The following is an 11,149-nucleotide window of genomic DNA, read 5'->3' on the forward strand; positions in this document are numbered from 1 at the left end:
TTGGAAAACAGTCATGGTTATCTGTTTATATATGGTCTATTGTTGCTTTCATGGTATAAGGGCAGAGCATGAAATTATAACAGTAGGCATCTTGCTCAGTGAGCAAAAAATGTTCATTATCTGGCTCTTTATAGAAAAGATTTGCTCACCCTAGTCTATGTCTCTGTCATCATTTTCTTTTATTTCAAAAATCTGCTCTGCCTCAAGACCTTAGAAAGAAAAAAATCATGTTTAACATCAACTTTCAAAAGAAGTGTCCAAATATACTAATCCATTTGTTTTCTGATTTTGTCTAAATTGAATTTTTAACCTTATATAATAACACAGGTAAAAGAATTCAAAGATTCTAAGATTACACAATAAAATCTACAGTAGGAATCTGATAAACTAGCCAGTGAATTATTCATAATTATTCATTTCTTTTTCTCTTTCCATTTTGGTATAACAGAAAGTTGAAGTTATTAACTAAAATTAATAATTTGGTTATCTGTGCTCTCCTCAATTCTTATTCACTTAATTAAAATGAAGAAAATACAAAAAGGTTTAAGATGTAATATGTAATACTTGCTCTTAATGACCTTCAGTCAAGCAGGGCGTGACGACATGTATATAGAAAGAAAGCTGCATAATTTATAATATGATGCATTTCAAATGTATCACACAAGCAACGAAGTCTTGAGAAAGATGTGATCCAGCTTTGGGAAAATTTTATTAAAAATTTAGGATTTAGGGCTTCCCTGGTGGCGCAGTGGTTGCGCGTCCGCCTGCCGATACAGGGGAACCGGGTTCGCGCCCCGGTTTGGGAGGATCCCACATGCCGCGGAGCGGCTGGGCCCGTGAGCCATGGCCGCTGAGCCTGCGCATCCGGAGCCTGTGCCCCGCAACGGGAGAGGCCACAACAGAGGGAGGCCCACATACCACAAAAAAAAGAAAAAAAAAGTGGAATTCTAAACAACCACTAAAAATTATAATATAAACTATTCATATAGAAAGAGGTGACAACAACACATAAGAGGCCACAACAGAGGGAGGCCCGCATACCACAAAAAAAAAAAAAAAAATTTAGGATTTGGGGGACTTCCCTGGTAGCACAGTGGTTAGGAATCTGCCTGCCAATGCAGGAGACATGGGTTCGAGCCCTGGTCCGGGAAGATCCCACATGCCACGGAGCAACTAAGCCCATACGCCACAACTACTGAGCCTGCGCCCTAGAACCCGCGAACCACAACTACTGAGCTCGTGTGACACAACTACTGAAGCCTGCGTGCCAAGAGCCGTGCTCCGCAACAAGAGAAGCCACCACAATGAGAAGCCCGCTCGCTGCAACTAGAGAAAGCCTGCACACAGCAACGAAGACCCAACACAGCCAAAACTAAATAAATAAATAAATAAATAATAAAACCCCTCCGTCCGAAAGCCATCAGGGAGTTTGCGTCAAAAAAAAAAAAAATTAGGGTTTTTATCTGAATCTTTGAGGAATGGAAAGGATTGAAATGGTTAAGGGCCGAAAAGATGAGAAAGAAGAGGATGGAAGCATTTCATGTGGTGGGGCAGGGTCTGGGCGAGAAGGTCTGTTGGTAGGAAAGCATAAGATATTTCAACAGATAATAAGTACATTTTGCTGCACAAGAATTCGTGGAAGCAGGAATCTCACACTCAAATGCCCATAGGTGACAAACTGGTAAGATAAATCTTGAAGTGGGCTGGTGGGGACTGCAGAAAACTAGAGACCCCCTGGCTGGACTAAGGATCCTGAGAGTTGGACATACCCCTGGCTGGTACAGGTCTTTTAATGCAGTCTCCAAAAGAGGAAGGCAGAACGTAGGTCCACAAAACAGGATGTTCTCAGCCCCAGCTGAGTGCTCCCCTCCCCCACCAGCCTGCCCTCAGACCAGAGAAACATAGCTTGAAAGCAACATCCAACTCCCAAACTGAAGCATGGATGGAAGAGAACAAACTGATCCCATTAGGGGGAAAGACAATTCACTCACACTCTGTCAGACTAGATAAGAGTTCAAGACATGGCTGCCTATGTTAAACATAATCAATGTTAAAAGAAATTGCCTGGCAACCACACAAATATAAAGTGGCCCAAAAAAGGAGCAGAGGAAGGGAATAATGAAAGATGTCATTCAAAAGACAGATGAAAAATAAAGTCTAATAATAAAATAACTGGGGAAAAGCCACAGAAGTAGATTCCTTGAATGTACTTTGTGTTGCAGAAGAATTTAAAATAAAAATACAAATTCAATAAACAAGAGCTTGAAAAGGGGTGACAAAAAAACAGTTTGAGATGAAATGAGAGATTGCCAAACTAGGGAAACAAATTGAGAAGCCAAATAGCACTGTTACAGAAATAATAAACAATTTAGAACTTGACTGGAATAAAATATATTTGGTTGAAACTTTAGTTAATGGCATAGAAGGAAGGCATGGAATAATCACAATGAATTCAGACAAAATAGAAGATGAAAACAATTTGAGATATGGTGATTGACATAGAGGGTGAGAATGATCAAAATAATTTTTGCCCCTCAAGTAGAGAACCCAACAAATAAAACAACAACAAAAATGTTTTCAGAGGTTTAATATAAGAAAATTTCTTGAGATGAAAGAAAAACCAGGTCTGTCGATGGAAAGGGTACATAATATACAGGAAAAAATGACACAGACCTGTTGATGTTAAGTACTACCTTTGTCAAATTACTTAATTTAAAGGATTAAGAATTAATTCTTTGGGCCATCAGGCAGGAAAAATAACTCACAAAGACGAGAACTCACACAATATCTGTGCTAGAAGAGATTGGAAAATTTTTAACAAAATTCTGAGGAAGAGAAAGTATTCTTCTTTGGGAAGACCCAGACTATTATATTACAAGTTTTTGTTCAATTTAAAGTCAAGAGGTAGACATTCTCAAATATGAGAGAATTCCAGGAATGTGGAGAATATCCATGAGTTGTTCTTGCAAAGCGGGGGAATAAAATACCTTTAACCAAAGCATGAGTTAAATAGAAGATACTTAGAGGGAGAAATCATTGTAAAAAAACCTCATATTGATTATTGATCAACTTATACAGAGACTAAAACTAAAAACTGAGGAATCATGGTTATAGAGAAAAATAAATATTATCAGCAACAAGAATTAGGGGTTTGGAGAATGGGACATTGAAAGAAGTGTGAGGGTACAAATCACATCAATAGTCATAGGAAGAAGTAAATGTCAAATCGAGTCACTCTCTCCACAAAGCCTTTCAAAAGCTCACCATTTCACTCAGGAAAAAACAAAGTTCTTGCCATGGTTTACCAAGTCCTGTCACCCCCCAAACCTCGTGTCTTAGTACTGCTCCACTCTGCTCCAGCGCCTTTGGCCATCTTGCTATCTTTTTTTAAAACTTCCTCTATTAGTTAGAGTTTCCAGAGAAACAAAACCAATAAAGTGTGTGTCTATAGAAAGAGATTTATTTTAAGGAATTGGCTCATGCAATTATGGAAACTGATGAGTCCAAAATCTGCAAGGTGGGCCAGCAGGCTAGAGCCCTAGGGAAGAGCTGATATTGCAGGCAAAGTCTGAGACGATCTGCTGCAGAGTTCCCTCTCACCTGGGGGAGGTCAGCAACTGATTGGATGTGGATATAAGAGCAGGCAAACTGTTTTACTCAAAAGACCATGGATTTAAATGTTAACCTTATCAAAAACAGAAACATCCAGAACAACGTTTGACTAAATATCTGGGCAATGTGGACCAGCCAAGTTGACACATAAAATCGACCATCACATTTGCCTTAGTACCTTGTCACTGGCTGCTTCCTCCTCCTGGAACATTCGTTGGACCCCAGCTATGAGACCTATTCTGATCATACTGTTTAAAACAGCAACAACCCCCAACTCCTGAGTCCCTTTAGCCTGCTCCAATTTTCCCACTGTGTTTCTTACCCTCTCACCCTACAACACACTATATAATGTACTTAATTATCGTGCTTATTGTTTATTTTTGACTTGACCCTTTTGTTACCTAACCAAACTTGGGTCCACTTACCCTCACTCAGTAAAGCCAATCTATCAACACCCGGTTGTGTTGAAGGAAAGTTCAGCATTTATTGCAGGTGCCAAGCAAGGAGTACAGGTGGGCAGCTAACGCTCAAAAGACCTGAACTCCCTGATGGATTTCAGGGAAGTGTTTTTAAAGGTAAGATGGGGGAGAGAGTCACAGGGTACATGATCAGCTCATGCACAGTTCTCTGGTTGATGGTGAGGTAACAGGGTGGTGTCATATGTTAATATCATCAGTCCTCAGGCTCCAGTGGTGTGGGGGCTATGTGCTCATGGTGATCATGCAATGTAGCTGCTTCTTTCTGGTGGGTGTTTTAGTATCTGCAAAACAACTCGGGAATGTGCATTAGACATTATGTCCTTCAGGGAGGAACAAAGATTCTGCAACTGCTATATGGCTGATCTATTGTTTAAACTGTTACCAGTTTTCCTGGCCCAACTGCTAATTTCTGTTACTACATGTTTGCATTCTTTCAATCGTTAATTCTTGAGCCAGCCTTTTGTGACTCAGGGGAGGCCTGGGAGACTAAAGCTTTTCTACAAACAAGAGGCAGGCAGAGGACATTGCGGGAGGGGGGGCATCTGTCCTGGGAAGGCCCCATAGGGTCCTGCTTGGTTATACTTTCCCCCCAGGTGGAATGCAAACTCTGTGAATTTAGGGGTATTTGCTTATTTGTTCACTGCTTAGAGCAGTGCTTGGCAGATAGTAGATACTCAAATATTTATTGAATGAATGAAAATTGGAAGTTTTTAAAATAATGGCTAAATTATTTAAGGATTTTATAATTTCTTAACTTTTCAGTGAACTTTAGCTTTAGAAGTTACCATCTCTCACTATGAAAAAACTCATCTGAAGTTCAAGGATTTCTTAAACTTTTAAAATTTTTTTCTTTTATATTCATAAAATGAAATTTTGTAATTTTCATTGAAAAAGTTATATGTAATCTGGTATACACCACCTTTTAACCAAGAGATCAAGGTTACAAAGCACTAGTAAGAAGTCATTTTGTTATCATGTACCTTAATATGATGTGATAAAAATACTTCATCTTTGTGGTATTCTTCCCCCAAACTCATATTCCCTTATCTAATTATGAGAAAACATCAACTTCAAAATGAGGGATGTTCTACAAAATATATGACCAGTACTCTTCAAAAGTGTCAAAGTCATGAAAAACAAAGATTAAGACATTGTCAGATTGAAGGGGACTAAGAAGACATGATGACTACATGCAACGTGGGATCCTGGGTAGATAAGAGACATTAACAGAAAAACTGGGGATCCCTGAATAAAGTCAATAGTCTAATTAATAGTATCGTACTAGTATTAACTTCTTAGTTTTGATAAATGTAATGTAAACTTTAACTTTAGGGAAAACTGTGTAAAAAGGAAATACAGGAACTCTGTACTATATTTGCAACTTTTCCATTAATCTATAATTATGCTTTTTAAAAAGCTTTAAAAGTAATATGTATATCATGATCATATTCTTAGAAAATTATTTTAAACTATTCACCTATATTTTAATCCATCCCTCTATTTTTATATAGAGATAGAGAGATACTTAAAATAATGGTCACCCAATGTCACACTGTTATTTATTGACTGGTGGGATTTTTAGTTCATTACTTTTCTTTGTACTTTTCCTTATTGCTTAATATTTAAAATTATTTTTGATCAACAATAATAGAAACACTAGCATATAATGACCACTTACTATGAGCTAGAACTTCTGGGATTAGAACTTAATACCTTATTTCACAATCCAGTAACCCATGAGATGAGTGTGGTTAACGTTTTATTATTAGAATTTTATTTCCTCTCAGTTAAATATTGAATATATCATAGTAGTAAAAGTCAGAGTTCTACAAGGTGTACTGTGAGGAGTCTCTTCTTCCCACATACATTTCTAAGATTTTCACTCCCCAGGAGCAGCCATTTTAAACTTTTATAGCTGTTTCTATTAGTATTTCCCTATATATTTCTTTCCCCAAAAACATGCTTATACAGCTAATGCTTAATTTTTAGTTTTAGATGTTATCTCTTTAATTTCTACCATGGAAGATGAAGATCTTTAAAGCTGCTCCCTTTTTAACTATGCATATAATTTTGTTAGGTCAATATTCTGTGTTTGCACTATTATGTCCATATAAATATAATTCACAGATAAGCCATGAGTTTAACCTTCCTGGTAAAACTTGCTCTTTCCCCTAAAATTAATAATTGGGTTTTTTCTTACATTGACTTTCAACTAAGGGTACCCACCACCTCCAATTCCAGGCTTTCTGCAGTTCTGCCGTGTGAAGCAACTTGCCTCTTGGCTTCCTTGACTTCATAGGTTTTTACCTTTCTTGCTTCTGCTAAGCCAGTTAACACTGGTCTGTTTGCTTTCCAGCTTCCAAAATTTTTGCCCAATTTTTGTTTCTGGATTTTTTTTGTCCTTGTGGATGTTTGGCTATGTTAAATAGTATTTTAGGAGAGAGTAAAGGTAAAGGAATGTATTCAATCCACTCTCTAATAAAACTATATTGCTGAATATTTTAAATATAATGAGCTGTATCATGTTTATGAAGACTATGTTTTATGAAGAAAAAGTTATTTTGTTGAAAAGAAAAAATATTCCTTTATATCTTCCTGTCATCCTCTCAGAGTTAAGGTCAAGTTTCTCAGCATGTCATGGGAGACCCCTTCTGAACTGGTCTTCTCTCTACACACCCTCACCTACCACCTCAGCAGGACCACTGGAGAAGAAACCACCGGCCAGGATCTTTCAGGTTACCCATGAGATAGATGAGAATTCACTTTACCAATGTTATTGCTGCCCCTAATTTCTCTGTGCCTGTCTTCTTTTTTGTAAGATAGGAACCAGACATGACATTTATCTCATTGAATATGTTTTATCAGATCAGGCCAGGAAATCTATGCTACATTGTGAAAAGTGGCCTTTTTAGAAAAAGGCTTCATCCGCTCACTGTGGGTTAAGTTGAATTGCCGGTTCCCCACCCACTGTGTCAAAACAAAAGCAACTTTAAGTTGCAACATTTAAGATTCTGCGGTTTCAAAGGCAAGGGACAGAGCATAGACTTTGAAACCACAGAATCTTAAATGTCATTTAAGTTTCGATCTTTATCCTTTCCTGCTTAATGGAAGCGGAGATTCAGAAGGTGAGGTCCTTCTTCTCAAACAATACAAATGCATCTAAAAGAACCAGTCAAATGAGAGCTGCTCAATTCTTAAAGGGTAAAAGTTGCTATTTAGCCATAGAACAACTTCACTGCTGTTTGAACATTTGCACTTATAATGTGACTGAACAGGAAGGACATGGAAACTGAGCTCTCCGTGGATTTATATGCCAATGTAAACCCTGCACCCAGAAAACATGCTAGACTCAGTGTGTCGATTCTTGAAGTGTGTCTTCACAATAATCTCAATTACACCATGAAAATTATCTATAATACACAAGACCCACCTCAAATGAAAAACTTTCTGATGAGAAAATGAACATACATTGGCTTGTTTGCTTGGGACAAGCCTATAACCACAATGAAAATGAGCCTGCTACTAGGAAAAAATTAGAACACCCATGAGTTAAGAAGGCAAATGTTATCAAGCAGATCTTTCAAGCTGGTGGTCTTGAACCCTTGGGAACCTTGAACACAGGTCTTTAAAATTTCGTATTTTCATTTCAATGATAGTCTAAAAAAATTAGTATAAGCACTATAAGGCTAATATTTTTAAAATATTAAGCAGGTTATATTTTTGTTTTCCTAATTAATCATGTTCCCCAGTACCCTACTATCATTCATGCTAAGCCAGATGGAAGCCCCAGGGAAGAAGGTACAAACTAGAAGAAAATTCCATAAATGGGGAGGGTATGATAGAGGGCAAAGTAATCCTACTTCAAGATTAGGAAGGGAAGCAGAAGCCCTCTGGAAAGCGAAGGATATGGAAGAAATGGGGCAAGAGGTCAGAAACTATTGTGTCCTTCTCATTGATCTCCCAAACCTCACTCCTCCTTGTTCCTTTCTTCTCCATTCAAATTGCTTCTTCCTGGAGTAAATCCTTTAGGAGCTCTTTTAGCAAGGATCTGTGAGTGGTAAATTTTCTCACTTTTGTCTTAAAATATATTTATTTTAGCCTTCCAACTGAATGATAATTTAGCTGGGGGTAGAATTCTAAGTTGACAGATTTGAAACTTCTATTCGATTAACTCTGAACTTGTTCAGTTCTGTTGGAGTCTATTGTCATTTTAACTAATGTTCACTTTTAGTGTAATTTTTTAAAAAATCCCTGGCTGCTTTTTTTGTTTTTGCTTTTTTTATTTTTGCGGTACACGGGCCTCTCACTGTTGTGGCCTCTCCCGTTGAGGAGCACAGGAAGCGTAGGCCCAATGGCCATGGCTCATGGGCCCAGCCGCTCCGTGGCACGTGGGATCCTCCTGGACCAGGGCACGAACCCGTGTCCCCTGCATAGGCAGGCGGACTCTCAACCACTGCGCCACCAGGGAAGCCCCCCCTGGTTGTTTTAATATTTTCTTTTATTTAAGTGTTCTGTAATTCTTTGTCCTGAGCATTCATGTCTTTCATTAATTCAAGAAAATTCTCAGTCATTATCTTTTGAAACACTGCCTCCCTTTCACTCTCTAGTCTCTCCTTGGAAATTCCTATTAGATAGACATTGGACATCTCCCTTTTTTCTTCCATGGCTCTTAAACTCTCTTTCATGTTTTCCATTTCTTAAATAAACCCTTTGAGATTCACATACTGTATACATTTCCTGAGATCTATATCTTAGGTCATGAATTCTCTATTTAGGGAATTAAGGTTTCAAGTTACAACTATATTTTTCAATTTTTATTTTTCGAAGTTCTGTTTTTTAAAGCTTGCCTTTTATAGTATTTCATTTTCCTATGCTTTCTATTTTTTCTTATCTCTTAAACTATTTTAAACATTTGTATTTTGTAGTGCTGTAAGCTGAAGTTTGGGGGAGGGACGTTTTGAGAATGTATCAATCTGCTGTTTATTGAATCTGATAACTTTCACACATGGTAAATTGTTTCCTCCTTTGTTTTGTAATTTTAAAAATGTGGGTTTATCTTCAGTGGGAATTTTTTTCAGTGAAGACTTGGATTTGGAAGTACCCTCCAAAGTAGCTTATTTGTTTATTTGATTTTTGTTTTTTCCAGGCTGCTGAGTGGTACCACCAATGGGGACAAGTTTTTACATTAACTTTTTCATTTCGGGAGTGGGGGCAGGGCAGTTTTTCCTGGACCATGCTGGAAGTTCCAAACCTATACATGGAGAAAACTTGGGATTTTTGATTTGTTGTTGTTTTTTTTGTTTTCATACCTAAAGACCTAAGCATTGACAAATTCCCTTTGAATCTCCCTGAGACAGTGGGGAGAGTTTTTCTAGTCCTTCTTTCACAGAGGTACATCCCTTTCAGTATCCCTGCATAGGTTTAAAATCCATGTCCCTAAATAATAGCGTTAATTTCTAAGTGTGAAAATTACCTCTGCTCACCAGGGCCACTATATGGTGAGCTATGTGTTCAAAGTACTACTCATGTTTAATTCTTTTACCTAAGTCAAACTTCTTTTATTGGAGAGATATTTCAAAATTAAAAGACATTTCATAGAAAAGTCAATCCATCGAGGCTTTCATTTGCTTGTAGAAAGCAATGTGATGCAAGGGAGTTATGAACTACTTTGATTGTTATAGGCCAATGAGAGAAAAAAAACACAAGAAGCAAATATAATACATGAATGATGTGTTCAATCCAAGTGGAGCCTTCATATATAAATTAGGGAAAGTTTTACAAGTGGTACAAATAAAGACAAGTGGTGGAAGAATAGAACTGAGTCATCACACAGCAAATGTTATAAAGGGCATGTTGTCAAAAAAGAGCAGTGTGTTACATAAATTCCATCTTTGTACACAGACGCTTTCAAGAGTTCATGACCATTATGTGTAGTGGTAAACATGCAATGAAAAGTTTCTTTTTTTTTCTTGAATTTTATTTTATTCATTTTTTTACACAGCAGGTTTTATTAGTTATCCATTTTATACATATTAGTGTAAATATGTCAATCCCAATCTCCCAATTCATTACACCACCACCACCCTCCTGGCCACTTTCCCCCTTGGTGTCCATATGTTTGTTCTCTAGATCTGTGTCTCAATTTCTGCCCTGCAAACCGGTTCATCTGGACCATTTTTCTAGGTTCCACATATATGCGTTAATATATGATATTTGTTTTTCTCTTTCAGACTTACTTCACTCTGTATGACAGTCTCTACATCTATCCACGTTTCTACAAATGACCCAGTTTCATTCCTTTTTATGGCGGAGTAATATTCCATTGTATATGTGTACCACATCTTCTTTATCCATTCATCTGTTGATGGGCATTTACGTGGCTTCCATGACCTGGTTATTGTAAATAGTGCTTCAATGAACATTGGAGTAAATGACTCTTTTTGAATTATGGTTTTCTCTGAGTATATGCCCAGTAGTGGGATTGCTGGGTCATATGGTAATTCTATTTTTAGTTTTTTTAAGGAAACTCCATACTGTTCGCCATACTGTTTGTATCAATTTACATTCCCAACAACAGTGCAAGAGGGTTGCCTTTTCTCCACACCCTATCCAGCATTTGTTGTTTGTAGATTTTCTGATGATGCCCATTCTGACTGGGCTGAGGTGATACCTCATTGTAGTTTCCATTTGCATTTCTCTAATAATTAGTGATGTTGAGCCGCTTTTCATGTGCTTCATGGCCATCTGTATGTCTTCTTTGGAGAAATGTCTATTTAGGTCTTCTGCCCATTTTTGGATTTGGTTGTTTGTTTTTAAATATTGAGCTGCATGAGCTGTTTATATATTTTGGAGATTAATCCTTTGTCCGTTGATTCCTTTGCAAATATTTTCTCCCATTCTGAGGGTTGTCTTTTTGTCTTGTTTGCAGTTTCCTTTGCCTTGCAAAAGCTTTTAAGTTTCATTAGGACCCATTTGCTTATTTTTGTTTTCATTTCCATTACTCTAGGAGGTGGATCAAAAAAGATCTTGCTGTGATTTATGTCAAAGAGTGTTCTTCC

This window comes from Physeter macrocephalus, chromosome 16, assembly GCF_002837175.3.
Source record: "Physeter macrocephalus isolate SW-GA chromosome 16, ASM283717v5, whole genome shotgun sequence".
NCBI classification, from domain to species: Eukaryota; Metazoa; Chordata; class Mammalia; order Artiodactyla; family Physeteridae; genus Physeter; species Physeter macrocephalus.